The sequence below is a fragment of the Dromiciops gliroides genome, chromosome 4, assembly GCF_019393635.1.
Source record: "Dromiciops gliroides isolate mDroGli1 chromosome 4, mDroGli1.pri, whole genome shotgun sequence".
NCBI classification, from domain to species: domain Eukaryota; kingdom Metazoa; phylum Chordata; class Mammalia; order Microbiotheria; family Microbiotheriidae; genus Dromiciops; species Dromiciops gliroides.
The window spans coordinates 423,334,080-423,354,604 of record NC_057864.1 but is presented as its reverse complement, the minus strand read 5'-3'; the positions used below and the strand labels follow the sequence as shown (position 1 = coordinate 423,354,604).

General features: G+C 37.6%; 1 protein-coding gene across 2 annotated transcripts in view; it reads right to left on the bottom strand.

Annotated features, from left to right (window-relative positions):
• Nucleotides 1-20,525, bottom strand: part of SNX7 (sorting nexin 7) — a 125,534-nt gene that overhangs the window by 25,874 nt on the left and 79,135 nt on the right. The window lies entirely within an intron of this gene.

Sequence of the window (20,525 nt, the reverse complement as noted above, 5' to 3'; positions counted from 1 at the left end):
CTATAGCACCATTCCTGTGACCAATAGATAAAATATTACTCCCTTGTCAACATGGGGAAGGAAAGAGAAAAGAATAAACATTTATTAAATGCCTTCTATGTGTTTTACAAATATTATCTCATTTAACACCTCAAAACAACTCTGAGATTTAGGTATTACTATTATCCCCAGTTTATAGAGAAGGAAACTGAGGCTGAGAGGTTAAGTGACTTACTTGTACAAGGTTACCTGTGCTATTAAGTCTCTAAGGCTAGATTTGAACTTAGGTATTCTTGGTTCCAGGTCCAGAACTCTATCCTCTGCACCCCCTAGCTGCCTCTACAACCCCCAATATATGTTGTCTCCCCTCATTAGAATATAGGTTCTTTGAGGGATTGTCTGGGTTTTGTATTTATATATCACCAATACTTAGCACAACATTTGACACTTAGTCTTTAATAAATACATTTTCCTTCATTCATCCAAAACAATCAATTAATATTTATTAGGTATCTACTAGTACCAAGTACTGTATAAGGCCTTGAGGAGGTATATATACAAAAATAAGGCAGTAAGGAACTTGTATTCTACAGATGTGGTTTGACCTAACGGTGCCACAATCCAGCCACTCACCATACCCAGGATGTGTAAGGCCAAGAAGCAGGGTTGGCATATTCCTTGTTCCTAGCACTACTGCTTCCAGATCACTCCTCTACCTCTATCCCACTATACATGAAATCTCTGTATACAAATATTCAATTCAACAAACACAGTAGGTGGCTACTATTTTGTCTACATAGCAATAGATGCTCCTACAAGAATGTCTCCCTTGTGCTGGATGCTGGTCTCTAGGCTATAACTGTTATCTCTTAATTCTTAATCCACTGCTCTGAATAGGCCCAAGAGGATGGAAGGGGATATAATATAACCTAACTGGCATTCAAGAGAAAAGGCAGTGTGGTCCGGTGTGTAGGGTATTAAACTTAGTAAGATCTTGGTTTAAATCCAACCTCAATATAAAATGAGAACTTAAAAGACAGATTTGAGCTCTTCTTAAAGAGGGAAGAGCTGTATGCTCTATTGTCCTACAGTGAATGTAGGAGAGCCACAAAAACCATCAGGCAGGAGATCATTCAATAAGGAGTAAAGAAAGAAACAAAGCATAGTGCTGGACGATTCCCTGCTCAGAGGCACAGAGGCAGTTGTCAATCTGATAACAGACATAAAGAGATCTGTTTTTTTCCTGGATCATGTATCCAAGATATAACAGAGAACCTCCCTTCCTACCCCCAACTTAGTAAATGGATGGCAATTACATATGTCAGGTGATGCACATGGTTCACAAATGACACCATCATAAGGAAACTGAAAAGTATTGCCAATGATTATGTAGTCTTGGCCAAGAAACTGAACAAAGGAGCACAGATGTTTTCCTCACTATTACCCATTGAAGGCAAGGGATACAGAAGAGAAAAAAATAATTAAGAAAGTAAACAGGTAACTTAGAAATTGGTGTTTGAGAAGAGGTTGTAGATTTCTGGATCACGGCTACAATATAAGGTTGACAGATTCCTTGGAGGAATGGAATACCCCTAACTCTTGGGAGGGCTGGTAAAAATGAATTTTCTTGGTATCTTGAATGGAAAAATGAGTTGGAATAAGACTCCCTCTGGATACCCCCAAAGTTAGATACTATATCCACAGAGAGGAAAGAATAGCAGTTTGATATTCACAGGAGACAAAATCCAAGAAAGGAGCTAGTGGTAAAAAGTCATAACTTAAGTGTCTATATGCAAATGCACAAAGTTTAGGAAACAGGAGAAACTATAGGTCCTCATTCAAGGAACTATATTTGGCCTTCTCTACGTGGCTAAAACTTGGTGGGGTGAAGCCTATGAGTAGACTATAACTCTTAATGGACATACCTAATTCAAAACAAACAGGATAGGTAAGAGGTGGTGGGGATAATATAACATTACATATTAAGAAAATATACTGATATGAGGAAATTCAAGAACCAAAGCAAGGAACATGATAAAGAATATTTAGGGGAAGGTCAAACAGAAGTAATTTCGTCAAGGAAATGTACTATAAACCACATGGACAGAAGAATCAAATGAGGAGTTTTGAGGAAAGGTCACAAGCCCTTTTAGTACTATGATATGGCAAAAATGATGAGAATCTTGAGGGAAAGTGATCACTCCATCCTAAAATTTGTGATACAAAAGGAGATGACATCTGGGCATAGTCTGACATGCAAATTAAATTTTGGAAAAGCAGATTCTGAAGGATTCAAAGGAAATATAGGTAGGATCTCAGGAAGCAAGAAGTGCTTTGAGGGGAGTAAACCTGAGAAGGAAGGGGGATACTCGAGAATGACATTTTGAAGACACGATGGGAAACAATTCCACCAGAAAGGAAAAGTGGCATTTCTACAGAGACATAGGGATGCAAAAGGAACTCATCAACCAATTTAGATTTTTAAAAAAATGAATGGACAGATAGATGGATGGATGGATGGATGCATCAATCACCCAATAAGGAGATACATGAGTGACCTGGATAAAGACATATATGGTATATTCATCAAATTTGTTGATGGCACCAAACTAGGAGGGACAATTAACAGTGGATCAAAGAATCAAGATCCAGGAATAGTGTTGGGATGAATCTAATAAGATAAAATTCAAAAGGGCTAAAAAGAAAATTGGGGCACAAAAAAATCAACTTTGAAAGTATAATAAAGGGAGGCATGGTTAGGCAGCATTAGTTCTGAAAGAAATTTGAAGGTTTTTGTGGATTATAAATTCACTATGAATCAGTAGTATGACATGGTAGCCAAAAGAGCTAACGAGATCTTGGGATGCACTAAGAGAGGCATAGCTTTTAGGAATAAGGCCTCTCAAGATTCAGATAAAGAAACCAGCTTCTTAAGCACCTTGTTTATGAAATGTACTAAAAACCATGTTGGGGCAGCTAGGTGGCACAGTGGATAGAGCACTGGCCCTGGCGTCAGGAGGACCTGAGTTAAAATCCGGCCTCAGACACTTAACACTTACTAGCTATGTAACCCTGGGCAAGTCACTTAACCCCAATTGCCTCACCAAAAAAAAAAAAAAAAAAAACCCAAAACAAAAAACCACATGGTTATTGGCTGTACTTCCTATTACTTTTTTTCTTTTTGGTGGGGCAATGGGGGTTAAGTGACTTGCCTAGGGTCACACAGCTAGTAAGTATCAAGTGTCTGAGGCCCGATTTGAACTCAGGTACTCCTGAATCCAGGGCCGGTGCTTTATCCACTGCACCACCTAGCCGCCCCACTTCCTATTACTTTTTAAAAGCTTCAAGTTCAAATAAAGAAATAACTGGGCTTTCAAGAACTGCCCTTTTTTTAAATTTTAAAAGCATGCTACCAATTATATTTCTATTAGAAGTTTTCAATTTTAGGAACATTCTGAGATATCAAGAATATTGCCTTTTTTAAGAGTGTTATATTGGACCTTCTAGAAAGTTTGCACTCAATAAGTATGAATAAAAAGCAACTCATAGGACTGTTTCTTCTAGTGCTCCTCCAGGCATACAAGATTACTCCGAAGGTAAGATGAACACTTAATGGAAAACTCTTCTCTTTACATAATGATATGGAGATTGACCTCCTTCTGGTCAAAATCCTTAGCAGCAAGAAGCTTTATGCCAGTAATCAAAGGAGCAGAGCCAAAAGGCTTCTCATAACACCCAGGGTAATTTCCACCCTGGCAGCTTGCAAAGTTATTAACAAAATTCAGGCCAACAAAATAAACTATTTGTTTAAAGAGCTGTGAGGGTAAGTTGACAGTAAAGATGCTGTGGTTCTTACACTAAATAAAATCAGGCTGCAGAGTGTCATCCAGGAGAAGGAGTGCTGAAGAGCTTATATGCTGATGAACCTTCAATTAAAACTTTTGAGTATATATATTTTATGGACTGTATTTAGGCACGCCAGGATGGTGGTGGTGATTAGTGGTGGTGGTGGTGGTGGTGGTGGTGGTGGTGTGGTGGTGGTGGTGATAGCTAGCATTTCCATAGCACTCACTATGTACCAGGCACTGTTTTAAGTGTTTTGATATTCAGATCTTATTTGATCCTCACAACAACATGAGAGGTAGGTGCCATCATTATCCCAATTTTACAGATAAGAAAATTGAGGCAAAGAAAACTTAAATAACTTGTCCAGGAAAGATTTGAATTCATGTCTTCCTTCTTGACTCCAGGTCCACTGTGCTTCCCAGTTGCTAACAACTCAAACCCAGTGCTGTGGATAATTCTACACCGGTGATAACTTGGATGGCTCAGAATTTTGTGGGATGGATGTTTTCACATACTCTATCACCTTTGTATTAACTTAGAGAAAGAAGAGTGAACAGACTTATTTTACCCTTCTGGTCCTTTTGCTTTTTACCAGAGCCAACAGGATCTTCTCCAACTCCGCCTGACAGGAGGCATTAATGGCTGCCTTAGGGAAGAGGCATTTAAAAGGTAAATGAAACTTCATGTGCTCTTCTGCACATGGCATGAGAGAAGACATCCTAGAACTCAACTTCCTGACCCAACCCTCGGAAAGCCAAAGACATACACCCACGGCCTACAGAAATAGTAGCTTCTCAGGAAAAGAAATGGCAGCAAGGGCTAGACTGGGATATTGAGGGTTCTTGGATTTCAACTGTGTAGGTTTCCAGTGCCTGAGCCCATCTGTGAAGTGGCAGTGATAAAGGCACACATGACTAGAACATAGGGTAGCCAAGGAGAGAGGTACCATATGGTCTAAGTGGTGAAAGACCTTGAACCTTACTTCTTGTAGGGCTGTTATCATAGATCTGGTCAGAGTTGGGAGAGGGAGCAGAACTCCCAGAGAGTAGGAACTGACTGGGAACTGGACAATGGCAGCACCGATTCCTCTCTAGCAACTCTCAGTCGCAGAATTCTAGAGTCGGGCCTTCTTTTAGAAACAAGGAGTTATTGGGTGTTTCTGGAAAGCTCCTGAAAGCAAGAAAAGAGGGATTTCCTGGACAGCACCTTCCTTGGTAGTAGCATTTCTAGGAACCCAAATTTTAACCACAATCAGACCTTTAACTAGAACTCTGAGGCAGAGGTATTTTCTTTTTTTTGTTTTGTTTTGTTTTGTTTGGGGTTTTTTGCAGAGCAATGGGGGTTAAATGACTTGCCCAGGGTCACACACCTAGTAAGTGTCAAGTGTCTGAGGCCGGATTTGAACTCAGGTACTCCTGAATCCAGGGATGGTGCTTTATCCACTGTGCCACCTAGCCACCCCTCAGAGGTATTTTCTTAGACAAAGAAGAGGATGGTGCACATACCCTCACGCCCCAAAGCATGAAGAATGACAAAGGCCTAAATGTACAATACGGGAGAAGAAGGAACCTGGACTTCCCATTTCATTATCAGATCATATGGGCCCAATGGAAGAGGGATGCCAATGTGGCATCTCCAAGTGAATTTCTCTTCTGGGAACATTAAGACCCCCTGATCATCAGACTTGAACCACCCTCTTAACTCACTGATTAGAGAATTCTCATGATTAACCCGTACATTCAACTTGCGTTACAAATATAGAACAACACTATTTTTGAGATTTGGGGTTTTGGTTTCTTAGTCATATTGCATGTAACCATCAGGGAAATTACCATAATTATTTTAATATGCCCTAATTTTTTTCAAGTTAATTGTTTGGGACATATTTGTTTAGAAATAACAGTAGAGAATGACAAATGAACAAGCAAAAACATATAAAATACAATCATAAGTAAATAAAATAAGTATCTGGTTAAGGAAATATGAATTAAGATAAATAGTAATTCAATTGGAGAGACTGAGAAAGAGGAACGCAAAGAATCAAACTTGCCTCCTTCCCCCACAAGTACTGGGTTTCTTCCCTTAGAGCACTTAAAAATAGTTTTCTGTTAAAACAAACAAAACTAAACAGCTAAAATACTGCCCTCTTGTGTTGGGATAAGAAACATTGTATATAAAGAATATTTTGGCTGTTTATAATAGCTACATTTACTTCAAACAAACAAATAAACAAACTGTAAAGGAAGCCAATACTGGGCAGAAAATTCAAATTTGGAGAAACAGTGATTGCTTATTAAAAACAAAAACAAACCACCACCAACAACTATACTCTCAGATTATTAAAACACACAAGTACATTTGCTGTAAACATAGTTATATTTAGGAACTATTTTTGAAACAATTGTTTTGCTTTGCAATGCAATGAAAATTACATTAGGAGATGTTAGGGAGATGTGCATTTTAGGATTATAAAATATTTAAATGACTTGTCTACATTCAATTAATTGGAAGCTTTCAACTACATTTCACCTATTGAATTAAAGTACAGTGGAAAATGTGGAGGAAAAAGAAAAGGAAATTCATACAGCAACCTTGTAAGCTTTCAAGTCCTATGTAAACAGACTATTTATCTATCAGATTAAAGCAGGAATCCATGTGTTCCAGCCCTGTATCTGACACCTACTGACTCAACTGCCTTGGGGCAAGTTGTTTAATTACTCAGTCCTCTAGACAATTCTCTAAGCCAAAGCTTCTTAAATTGCGAGGTCCAGGGACATGTAACTGAATGCGGGGGTTGCAAAAAAAAATTGGCAACAGTATAAAGTTATGTATGCCTATTTTATATGGCTACATACCCGGGGTTGCATAAAAATTTCTCAGGTGAAGGGTGAAAGAGAACTCCAGTGAAAAAAGTTTAAGAAATTCTCCTCCAAGTTAAAATTTCCAGAGAAGGCAATCAGCATTGAGAGAGGACTTTCCTCAACCAGTAGTAGTTCCCTAGACTAAAGAGATCACAAGTTCAATCTCTATAGCATTCTGTCAAATCCGTGAATATGTGTGTATCTTGTTTGTACATATTCATTTGCTTATTGTCTCCCCCCATTAGATTGTGAGCTCCTCGAAAACAGAGATTGTCTTTTGACTCTTTTTATCTCTTCGGTGCTTAGCACAGTGCCTGGCACATAGTAGGAGTTTAATAGAAGTTCTTTGACTAATGCCAGAAATGGAAGGGAGTGCTACTCTAATCTCTCTGTCTGAATAAGAATCCCTTCTCCAAAGTAGGAGACAGATGCCAACCAGTGCTTGCTTAAAGAACTCCAGTAAATAGCAAACTCACTAGCTCCCAAAAGTCAATAGCTGATACTTAATAAAACTTTATTAAGTTCCTACTACATGCTAGGCACTGTGCTAGGTGCCAGGGATACAAAATGAGGCAAAAGACAGTCCTGTCCTCAAGATGCTCACAATCTAATGGGAAAGACAACAAACAAGCAAATATATATGTACAAGAAATATATGTGATAAATAGGAATTAAGGGAGGTAGGGCACTAGAATTAAGAGTATAATGGGGTAGCTAGGTGGTATAGTGGATAAGGCACTGACCCTGGATTTGGGAGGACCTGAGTTCAAATCTGGCCTAAGACACTTGAAACTTACTAGCTGTATGACCCTGGGCAAGTCACTTAACCCTCACTGCCCTGCCCCCCCCCCAAAAAAAAGAGTACATGGCGGGGAGTAAAGTATAAAAGGACAGGAAAGGTACAAGGGAGTCAAGTTATAAAGGGCTTTCAACACCAAAGAAGAGGACGTTTTATTTGATCCTGAAGGTGATAGGGAGCCACTGGAATTTATGGAGTAGGGTGAGGTGACATGGTCATACTTGTGCTTTAGAAAAATCACTTTAGTAGTTGAATGGAGGATGGATTGAAGTGGAGATACTCAAGGGAGAAATACAAAGATTTGGATATGTGGGGTGAGAGATAGTGAGGAGGTCTAGAGTATTTCTGAGATTACAAACCTGAGACACTATAAAGATCAACAAGGGATTGGGAAGGTTGGATGAGAGGAAGGTTAATTGAGAAAGAAAATGAGTTCTGTTTTAGACACACTGAGTTTAAGATATCTGATTATTGGGGCAGCTAGGTAGCGCAGTGGATAAAGCACCGGCCCTGGATTCAGGAGTAGCGGAGTTCAAATCTGGCCTCAGACATTTGACACTTACTAGCTGTGTGACCCTGAGCAAGTCACTTAACCCCCATTGCTCTGGAAAAAAAAAAAGATATCTGATTATTTACATTGTGAGACATAAAATAATGAGGTGGAGGTTTTCCAAAGATGCACACAACTTTCACACTCAAGGTATAAATGGGAAAAGTTTATTCTGTTGTTTGGAGCATATATTTTATCAAATGCTCCAAATCCCAAAACTTTATGGGTTCTTAAGTGATATGTATGAAATATTAGTCTTGCAATGACATGAAAAAACAAGAACAACCTAAATGTTTGAAAAATGCCTCTTGTCCAGACATTGACAAGGCTTTATTGATTTGATGGCCAATCCACTGAGTTACTTTTAACAGTATGTATATGAATTAGAAGCAGGCGCTGCTTCTAATGAATGCTAATTTGGATTGAGAAATGGATAGAACGAATATAATGGGATGGATTGCACCTAGAAAACTGTGTAATCCTTTTAATGATGCTCAAGCTGTTTCCTGGCTTAAAGACCTATCTTTTCAACACGTGTTCTAATGATTCTCAATGGTTACAAAGTTTAAGAATCAGTGGTAGGTGTCCTAAAGGGTAATGGATAAATATAAGGCTCATCTAAGTCAGCTGCAGCACACTGACCTTTACTACTACTGTAGATACAATAAGGGATAGTATTAAATAAATGAGTAATTGGAAGAGAAAGTAGGTCAGTCATAATGGGAGCAAACTGTATCAGTTAGGCAGCCTGAGAACCATACCAGCACTTGGAAAAGACCTAAAGGAAATTTATTGGCTGGAGCCTCTGTGGAAAATCCATGGATGAGTACATACAAAAGTCATACAAGATTAGATGAATAGATGATTGGTTGGGATCTTTGTGGACTGAGGCATCATACACATAAGAGAGACTCACTCATAGTAGAATTTATGAAGCACTTTCCTCACAAAATCTTGAAGACAGAGAGTGTCAAGTATTAATATCTCCATTTCACAGATGGAGAAATGGATGCTCAAAAAGGATAGGTGACTTGCCCAGAATTAGGAAGTCTGGAAACTAGTTCTTGAGCCTATATCTTCTAAATTCAGTCGTTTTCTCAGTTTTTTTTTTTCCACAAGAAACTTATCTACCGAGATTCCAATTCTGAAAAAATTATCCCCTTCTAAAAGGGATAACTTTCCTTCACTCCAAAAGTCATTAGTGGGCATCTAATATAGAAAGGGCTATGCTAACTACTTTAGGGAAGACAAAGAAATAAAAAGCATAGGCTTTGCCCTCTAGAATATTATGATTTCATTGAGAAGAGAAGACATGTATATTAAATAACTATACTGTGTGATGCCTACATGTGAATTGATATGTATATTTTTTAAAAAGCAGGAAATTTCTCATGGAATAAAGAAATTTGTAATCACATATATGTGTGTGTATGTACACGCGTGTGTGTGTATATGTATACATATATATGTATATATATATATATTTATATAAATGCATTGATATAGAGTACTGAACTTTGATTCAAAAAAGACCAAAATTCTCAGACCCTTATGAACAGTGTGTCCTTGGACAAGTCATAAACTCTCTTCATTATTTCAAGGATCTGTGATTTTTCTGGGGCGTATAACTTCCACTAGTATAGATTGGGAAAATTAGTAGATAAACTTCATGAGTTGCTATGGGTGAAAAATGTTCTCTTCTTCCACCATTCATTGAAACAGGCTATCTTTTATGAGTGAAATTCACTCCCTTCTTATTACCACCTTTCATATGGAGAATTGCAAGAGAAAAGACTGGAAAAGTAGATAGTACAGTTAGATGTTAGAAGACATTTTATTCCAAGGTAGGTAATAGGGTTTATCCAGTATGCAAGAGGGAGAAGGCCATTGAGCAAAGAAGTGCCATGATGAAAATAGTAATTTAGGAAGAACTAGCATCAACATCTTGGATGTACCGGAAGGGGAAGACAGTTGGAGTCATGAGGTCCAGTTAGGATATTATCACAGTGGTCCGGACCAAAGTAATAAGGCTCTGAAATAATGGGTAGTGATAATGGGAATGGAATGAAGGGAAGATGTGAAATTGGGAAATAAAAGACAGTGCTTGATTATTAATGAGGGCTGAAAGATGCAGAAAGACATCAAGGACTTGCGTAAGGCACCAAGCCTGGGTTGTCAGTGGTATTACTACAATATTTCTCACATTTACATCACTCCTGTATTCCATTCCCATTATTCTGATTCAGGTCTTAATAGCCTCTCACCTAGATTACTGTAATATGAACCTAATCATAGGTCCACTTGCCTCCACTCTTCCTTCAATTAATCCTTCATATGGTTGTCAAAATAACTGTCTTAGGGCAGCTAGGTGGTGCAGCGGGTAGAGCACTGGCTCTGGATTCAGGAGGACCTGAGTTCAAATCAGGCCTCAGACACTTGACACTTAACTAGCTGTGTGACCCTGGGCAAGTCACTTAACTCTCATTGCCCTGCCCCCCCCCAAAAAAAATAGAGAGAGAGAGAGAGAGAGAGAGAGAGAGAGAGAGAGAGAGAGAGAGAGAGAGAGCTGTTAGTATAAAAGAGAAGATGCTGGTTTCTGAGAATGTAAGAAGTGAGTCCTCTTTTGAATTCACAGTATGGTATGGAGGAGAATTCAAGCTCTTCAATGCTGAGACAGCGGAATGCATGTTCTCACAGCTCCTACCAATATGGAAAGGCTTTGCACATGAGCCTGGTGACAAATTTTATGCCTTGCACCTCAGGAGCCACCTAGCTAAGTATGGAGATGCTCACTGTTATTTATATGGTCCAGTTTTTGGTTTTGTTTTTGCCATACCAATTCTTAGACTGTCTTTTGTTCAATCATTCAGTTGTGTCTGACTCTTCATGACCCCTTGGACCATACTGTCCTTAGGGTTTTCTTGCCAAAAAGAAATGCTGTCTATGAAGCTGTAAATCTGTGTATGTGAAGGATGTTCTCAGTGAAACATTAGAAAAGAAATGTCAAAGAAAAAAAATGGAAGATGAGGATGATGCGGTCATCTTAAATAAAAACTAATAATAATTCCATCACAAAACCTGGCACTTAAAACATGATACCAACTACTTATCTATGCTAAATCTAGCTTACAAACAGCAACTGTATGGAAGCATGAAAAATGGAATTCCCATCGCAATCTATGCAGGTGTCCTGGGAAGTACATTCAAGTCCATAGGACTTCAAAGGAAACATTTTTTCCTGACTGCCCAGACTTATCCCAACCTAGACTCCCACTGTCAATTCCAAGCCAGACACAAAACAAGGGGCTTGAGATGACCCATCCATATGACCAACCCATCAGAATCCCATGGTTGTCTTAACTTGTTTTTTTGTACTCCAGATTAGGATTTATGTGTCCAACTTAATTCATGATAATAATGATCCATTAAATAATGGGTACAATTGGGAAATTTTTATGAAATTGGTCATGTGTCCAAACAAATATGTATGTAACGATTCTGCCCTGCACCCATAGTACCAACTCTGAGAAGAGTTTGTCTCTTAGTTGTTTATTTGATATGACTTCATCTAATTGATTTCCTTTTCTGTTGATTTTTGAAAACACTTTCCTTTGACAATATTTTATTTTATATGACTTAAAGTACAACATCTACTATATAATAAACTAAACACCAACTGCAAAAAGTCCTTTAAATGTATCTGTAAATGTCTACAGAGGAAGGAAAACAGTATTCATCAAACAGTACATCCCAGTGTAACCAACCCACACATGCACTGAGATTGCCTTTATTTCAACCTTAACATTGACCTTGCTTTTTCCTCCCACCTCTATTTCAATTGATCTGTGAGTCACACCACCCACTACTTTCTCCTAACACCACTTTCTTAATGATGCTTTACTAAAAACTTTCATTCATTACTTTCTTTCTTCTACCTTGACTTTTATTTTTCTTCTCTCCCCGCTCCCTCCTCTCCTGCACATATTTTTTCTGAGCCTGACATTATTTCCAGGTTCAGAGTTACAGAATTTAAAATTAAATCAATACAAACCAAAGAAGAAAAAATAATTAAGGCTTTATTATTTTGCATGAAATTGGAATGAATTGGAAAAGAAAGTCCATCCAGCAAAATAATTCCCTTTGTAAAACAATGTGGGAATGCAGTAGGCAGGGTAGCATGTTTCTTAGGTAAATGTTTTACCAAGTCAAGGTCATGTAGCAGTTAGGGAACTGGATCTAGAGTCAGAAAAACATTCTAGTTAAATCCCATCTCAAATACTCATTAGCTGGGTGACCCTAGGCAATTCACTTAACTATTCTAGGGCTCAGATTCCTCATCTATAAAATGAGGGGGCTGGACTCATTGACCTGCAAAATCCCTTTACACTCTAAATCTATGTTCCTCTGATAAGGTGATTTAGTCAATTCCTTTTTAAAGAGATCAAAATGGTATCATAGAAAGAATCTGGCTCCAGAGTGAGAGGATTGGAGTTCAAATTCTGTCTCTGACACATTAGCTATATGACTTTGGATAAGCCATTGAGCATCCCTTTTCTCATCTATAAAATGAGTGCGTTGGACTAGATAATCTCTCAAGAAATGGTCCAGCTCTCTATGATCTAGGCCGCTAGGGTACACATTGCATAGAATGCTGTTCTTGGATTCGGGAAGACCTAAGTTCAAATCCTGCCTCAGACACTTACTGGCTATGGGAACCTGGGCAAACCCCTTTCAATGTTAGTTTCCTCATCTAACCATCTAAAATGGTGATAATGGTAGCACCTACCTGATAGGGCTGCTGTGAGAATGAAATGATATCATATATGTCCATGACAATACCTCTTTAAGCACTATGGGAATGTTAGCGATTATTTCTATTATCCTATGAGTAGAATTGTACCTAAGACATAGTGAAATGTAGCTCTATGGTGGGGTTGCAGTTCCACGGCTGGCATAATCAAGAGAATCTTAACTCTCCAAGAAAACATCTATATGCTCTTCTGAGAGCCCTCTTCACCACTCTCTAGTCCCATCACTAATACATTTCTACCTCTTACTTCCTACTGTAACGACTGGATTGACGTCACCTACTGGGGAGTTAATGTAGGAAAGCTCCACCATGGGAAGAAGGAGTCTGAGGGCAAGCCATGTGGTTTTCCTTGGTATCAGGAAGTGATGTTTGCTCGTGGGTACTGTCTATAAAAGAGGCAAGGCTTGCTCTCCCACTCTCTTTCTGGAGGACCTCAGGGGTGGGAGGAGCTTGAGACACTGGCTCCCTGAGATAGATGGCTAAATCTAGGCCTCTTTGTCTCTCTTCACCAAATTCTTATTCTCCTTAATAAATACTTAGAAGTCTAAACTCTTGCTAAAGCTTCTAATTTATTGGCAACCATTCATTAGATATTTTAGACAGACTAGCTAGAATTTTAGCCCTTATGCTCTGCAACATGCATGCTTGCCATCCTGCACTCTGGCCTTTCTTTTGTCATCTCCTCCTCGACTCTCTCATCTCTATACAAAAGTATTTATAAATAGCAAAACTTCTAAATGAACCAAAGATATTTGTTCAACAAACTTTTTAAAAAATTTACTCATAATTTTGATACTTTTTCTATTGGAATTTTCTACTATATGTTAACACTGAAATGTGGACTTTATGATGTATAATAGAATGAAAGAATTTTTAATGTGGAAAAACATTTTAAAATTTTTCTGGCAAGAAAATTGTTCCAAGAAACTTCTTACCTTTCTATGTCCCATTAAGGACAACTTTTGTCCTTCTATGTGGTATTTGTTTCAAATACATGGAAAACTACTATGGTCATAGTTTATACATACTACTTACATGGTAATATTATATAATATGCTATTCAGGGTCAAAATAGCATATACATACATTATATTTGTATATATGCACACATATGCATATATAGAAATAAAATATACACACATATATAATATATATATATATATACACATACATTCATTTAATAGCTCACTATTTATTATATGGTGTTGTTTTGCAAAGTAGTCTACCTATATTATTTCTTTGCCTTCAACACATTGGGACCTTAATAAACATCAGATATCACTCCCCTGCTAAAAAAAAAAAAAAGATCCAATGTCTCCCTGTTGCCCATGGGATAAAATAGTAATACCTTTGGTTTGCATTTAAAGGCCCTCACAATCAGGTAAGGCAATGATATAGATTCAGTCTTATACTACTGGAAACCAATTAACCCTTTTTAGCATATATCTGGGTATGCTCTTTTAGCCTACCTATTGGCTATTTCACCCTGCTTCTTGGAAGGGATCTGTATCACAGAGAATATGGGGCTTCTAGGTACAAAAGTTACAGGTATCTGTAAAAGTGATACAGACTGTTGCAAATGTTGCAAAGGGGCCTATTCCCAGGAGATGTCTTCTCTATGTTAATTTCCCTATAATAATCACCGCTGAAGGGAGACTGAAGTCACATTCTCGGTCACAAACTTCCCAGTCTGCAGGGACCAAAGGTCACCCAGGCAAGTAAACTCAGCTTCCTAGATCCAGGAGAGTCATACGGTGGAAAAAGCAGTGGATTGAGTCAGGAAGCACAGTTTGAAATCATGGCTTTGCTACTTGCTACCTGACTCATTTTCCTTACCTGTAAAATGAAGGCATTGGCCTAGAAGGCCTCTGAGATGCTATCCAGCTCTTAAATCTAGGATCCTATGATCCAGGAGCTCTTTTCATGTAAACTTATTTAATTCAGCCCATGATTTTATCCTCTTGATACTTCAGATATCATTCAGTAATGTTAAGTGTCCCATCTAGTTTCAAGTCATTGGCAAATTTGACAATCATGCCATCAACAGTTTTATCCAAAACACAGATCCAAAAATAAATCCCTGAGGAATTACTTTATAGACATTACTCCAAGTGAACAGTGGCCCACTAATGCCTACTCTATGGGTCCAGTAACTCAACTAGTTCTAGATTTATCTCGATGTATTATATCATCTAGCCGGTTTAGTTGTGTCTATTGTCCTGTTAAGGGTTAAAATTCTATCTATTCTGTCTAAAATATCTAATGAGTGGTCGCCAATAAATTATAAGCTTTAGCAAGAGTTAAACTTTTAAGCATTTATTGAGGAGAATAAGAATTTGGTAGAGAGAGAAGAGAAAGAGAGAGAGAGAGAGAGAGAGAGAGAGAGAGAGAGAGAGAGAGAGAGAGAGAGAGAAAGGCCTACATTCATCTATCTATTAAAGGGAGAGCACATTTCTAACTCCCTTCTCCACCGGAGTCCTCAGGAAAGAGAGCGAGACAGAGCTCTAGTCCCTGCCTTCTTCCTCTCCTAGCCAACGTCACTTCCTTCCACCCAAAGAAAAGACTCCTGGTCTTGCCCTCAAAGACCTTCACTTCATGGGCGGAACTCTTCTACAGTAAGTGTCCAGCAGGTGGCTTCATTCCAATCGTTACAGTCCTCTTATCCATAAGATTGTCATGAAAGATTTGGGATTTTATTCTGTGATTAATGCATGTAAAATACTTTGCAAACCTTAATGTGACATAGAAATGTCATTTTTTAAATTGCTGTTTTCTTTGCAGTCAAAAAGTATTCTCCTTGGTAGAGAAATAGCAAGAATCATGTTCAGTTCTCCCCATTTGTAAAGTCTTCCCTTGTCCCTTTGCAGATCAGCTTCTATTGGATCTCTTTCCTGTCCATCACTGAAACCTTTCATCCCTTGAAAATTTCCTCCTTGAAAAAGTCATCTAAATCTGATTCCTCTGTTTCCTTATCCACATTTTCAACTCCTTGTGATCAAATGTCTATTACCAATAATATTGTGAAACTGCTCCTCAAAAGTTATAGCTCTCAAAAGCCCCCTTTTAATCCTGTCTTCTTGACTTGTCTGCCATATTCGGTACTATTGTTCGGCTATACCATTTCCATCTTTACTTGATAATCTCTCTTCAATCAACTTCAAAAACACTGGTTTCACACTTGTCTTATCAAACAATAATCATTTTGTAAATAAGCAACTATAAAATGAAGGCTTTGGACTCGATATTGATAGTCTATAAGATCCTTTCAAATGACAAATCTATGTCTTGCCCCCCCTCCCAAAAAAAAAAAAAAAAAGGAATGACTGGATCAATTCACAACTACACCAACAATGCAAGAGTGCTCCAATTTTTCCACATCTTCTCCAACATTTGTTATTTTCCTGTTTTGTCATATTGGCCAATCTGATAGGTGTGAAGTGGTACCTCAGAGTTGTTTTAATTTGCAATTCTCTAATCAATAGCATGTACCATTTCTAATGTACAATTTCTATCTTCCAAGTTTGCACATCTAGATTTAACTATAGCTAGGTCTCCATTCATATGAATCATTAATGAATCTTCTAAATTATTATTGCATTATTTGAATCTGTACTGCTTATTTCCATTGGTCTGGAACCAATTACCATATTTCACATAATTATAACTTTGAATAGTGAAAATTTGAATACATGTAACCACTTTGGGTGATTCATTATTTACACTAGTAAGGACCTCGTTGTATACCTGGATATCCCAGATTCTAATCTACAACGACCTCTAAGACATTTCAACCAGACATTTATCTTGTAATGCAGAGCTAGTATGCCTTGTGTTGGTATCATATCCTCCTATTAGGTCATAAGATGCTTAAGGGTAGGTGTCACATCCATGTTTCATCTAATCTTTGTATCTTCCACAGTACTTAAGCCAATTAAAGTCTATTATGTTGTCTTCCTTTTCAGTTGGCCTTCTACCATACAAGTCAGGAAGATGGTGGCAAACAGGATGTCAAGTATCTCTGCCTCTCATGGGTCCACCTGGCAGAATTTTCTAATACCCAGCTAGGCAGGAACCCTGGAATATTTCTCCTAGAGAATATATAAAGATGAATCAACCATATTTTCTTAGCTACTTTCTTCAGGATTTTTCCATATAGTTCATTGACAAGCTATCTTGCTTACTGAATTAATTGACACTGAAGGTACTTTTTTTTTCCCCAAGGTCTTATTGATGCTATGAAAATCACAGTTTCTTTGCATATGTATGTTCAATCAAATACATGCATATAAATAAATATAAGCAAATATATGCACAAATCACCAATGCTATCTTTCTATATAGCTTTTTCATTATTTTTCAGTATAGTAGAAAAATCAACAGAGTAATATGCTCATTCATATGGTAAAATCTCTCTGGTATTCAGAAAAGCCAAGAGATTTTTTTTTAAGTTCTCAGAAATATAACAGAATGTACAATACCTAAATATAGGGATTTTAGATTGCCACTCAATCACAAGACAATACCAATTATTTTTAAAAAGCAGCTCTAATCTGACAGTTACATGCTTCTGAAAAAAAAGGTATTAATTTAATTGTAGAAGAAAGATAAGAGCCCTCTTAACTATAAAATTATAGTATTTTCTAAAGTATGAGAGAGGATAGATGTGTCTGAAGAATCAGATCCTTGAACATTCCTGATTACATACCACTCTTTAGGCACGGACATGAATAACAAGCTGTATGTCTTTCTGAGATACCTTTCAATGCATTAGATTTCTTTTCTCATTTTCAAATAGAAGCCTTTAACACTGAAACTCACCACTTATTTGATGGAAAAAAAAAAAAAAAAGACAGACTCTGCCAGAGTCTTTCTAGAAAAGAAACAGTGATAATTCAGAACACCACGAAATATAATTCAAACTTCCAAATCACTATCCTTGACATGAATATAATTTGAAACAAAATAGTGTATTTGGCAAAAAAGGAAAAACTAAAGGACAAAAGGGCTAAGTGACTTGTTTGGATTGTAGAGAAAGTCAGTGGTGCCGCTTCCATATTTGTTTCTGCCTTACTTCTTTTCACTGGAATGTCATATTTCCTGGTTTTCTTTTGCTAAAGTCTTTGGTTTTTTTTGGTGAGGCAATTGGGGTTAAGTGACTTGCCCAGGGTCACACAGCTAGTAAGTGTTAAGTGTCTGAGGACAGATTTGAACTCAGGTACTCCTGATTTCAGGGCCAGTGCTCTGTCCACTGTGCCACCTAGCTGCCCCTTCTAAAGTCTTTAAATAGGAATGTAGTATGTCTTTAAAGGATAAAGCCTCAGACCTGAAAGTTTCCTATTTTTCTGTCTGGAAAAAAAAGTGAGCATCCAAGGTAGGCTTGGAAATGGTGTCATATATTGATTTTTGTATTTCTTACATTACTTCTTTAATAAATGAAGGATCCATTATTTTGTCTGAATGTGTATTCCTTCCAATGACAGACTGTAGCTCCCCCTTACAATTTGGTAAAAGACCTCACATTTCACAAAGGCTATGGGTGTGGTGGCATATAACTGTAGTCCCTGCTACTAATAAAGCCATGGTTGGTAGATTTCTTGAGTTTTGGAATTCAAAGCTGTAGTGGGGCTGAAGTTAATTGGGTGTCTTCACTAAGTCTAGCGCCAATATGGTGACCCCTGTGAGGCTAGGGAGAATAATCAGACAGCTTAAGGAAGGGTGAATGGAGAAAGTCAGCTTCTAATCAGGTATAGGGTTGGAACAGTTACAGCTGATTCTCTCTCAGACTTCCACAGACTTGTAAATTATTTTGTGGCTTAGTTTGAACATATGCTTTCCCAGTTAAATTTCAACTTTCATCTACTCATTGCATACCTCTTAACCTTGAGACTTGAGGGATGGAGGATAGGCTCTTCTACTCCAGTATCATGGTGGAATATTATGTTTGGACCAATTAACCAAATCCACCCCTCTCTCCATCATTGTAAACTGCTTTTGAAATGGCATCTACATAAAGTTTTCAACAAAACATGCAATTGAAAAATGGAAAGCAATTCACCCAGTGTATAACTTTCAAAATGCCTACTGCTTCCCCCAAACCATGAAATGTAATTATTATTTTACTACTACCAAATATAAGTAGGATAGAAATTGGGAATGTACCTATGATTTTGTTGATATGGGAAACTCCATGGAAAAGGGAACTCCCTCTACCAATGCAGGTAGACCTTTTAGTGTTTGGAGATTCCTAAGGCACTGAAAGGTCAAAGCATTTGCTGAGGGTCCCATATCCAGAATGTGTCAAAGCCTAGACCTGAACCTAATTCTGCCTGATTCTGAGGCCAGTTCTCTATCCATGTTGCTATGGTGTATCTTCAATTGTAAATACCTGACTTTTGATTTTCAAATGCTTTTATTGATATCTTTTGTTTTTACAACAATTGCATTTCAGAATATAGTTTCTCACCCTTCCCCTACACAGGAAGCTATCTCCTGGAACAAAGAATACAAATTAAAGCAGAAAGACAAAAATAGTAAAACACATTAATCAGTTTTAACAGTATGTGTGTGTGTGTGTGTGTGTGTGTGTGTGTATAAAATTATTCATACCTATATGCTTTGCATCTCTTAAAGAATGGAAGGGTATAATTTTTTCTGCTCTTCTCCAAGGCCATGCTTAGTCGTTAAATTATAGGGAATTTTTTCTTTTTTTTTTAGCATGATTTCAAATTGCTTTCCAAAATGGTTAGAACAAGTCCAAGTCATACCTCCCCCAACATTGAGTATGCCAATTTTCCTACAACCCCTTCCAACACTATTTCCATATTTTGCCATCTTCTAAGTCAGAGGTTCTTAAGCTGAAGGTCATGAACTTTAAAATACATACATACATACATATATATATATGTGTGTGTGTGTATTTGGATAACTACATTTCAATTTTATTACTTTTATATAATCCTATGTGTTTTATTTTACTGATTTAAAAACATTCTGAGGAGTGGTCCATAGTTTTCACAATGGGGTCTATGACAACAAAGTCAAGAACCACATTCTAAATTATTTTCATTTGTAGTGGGATTTGGAAGTTGTCAGTGATTTGCAGCAACCTTACACATGATTATTAATAGTTCCCAGTTTATATTTTTGAGAACTGTTGGTTAATTTCATTGGTACAGGGATTTTTCTAGGAGTTTCTTTGGTACAGAGAATTCCTGGGTGAAGAAACTCCCTCTTTCAAAGCAAGAAGTCACCTTATCTCCAGCTCATAGTCTTATTGTCAAACACACTTGAGCAGCCTGAATGGATTAAAATGTAACTAGGAAATATTTTATGAAATAAATAAAAATACAATAGAACATAATGTGAATGTGATTTCTAAGTCAATATATGGCCCTCAGGGATCCTTACATACAGTTTGGTGGCTTTATTTCTATTTGAGTTTCACGCCATTGGCCAATTACTGGGAGGACTTGCCCAGGGTCACACAGTCACACTATTATGTCCCTCAAACACAAGCCTTTCTGGCATCAAGGATGGCTCTCTATCCCACTATACCACATCCCCTTATATTTTCTATACCTCTGTACATAATAATATATCATATATTTATTCCCTTTATATCTTAGGTATCAGATGCTTATCAGAAATACTTGATACAAAACTTCCCCACCACCACCATGG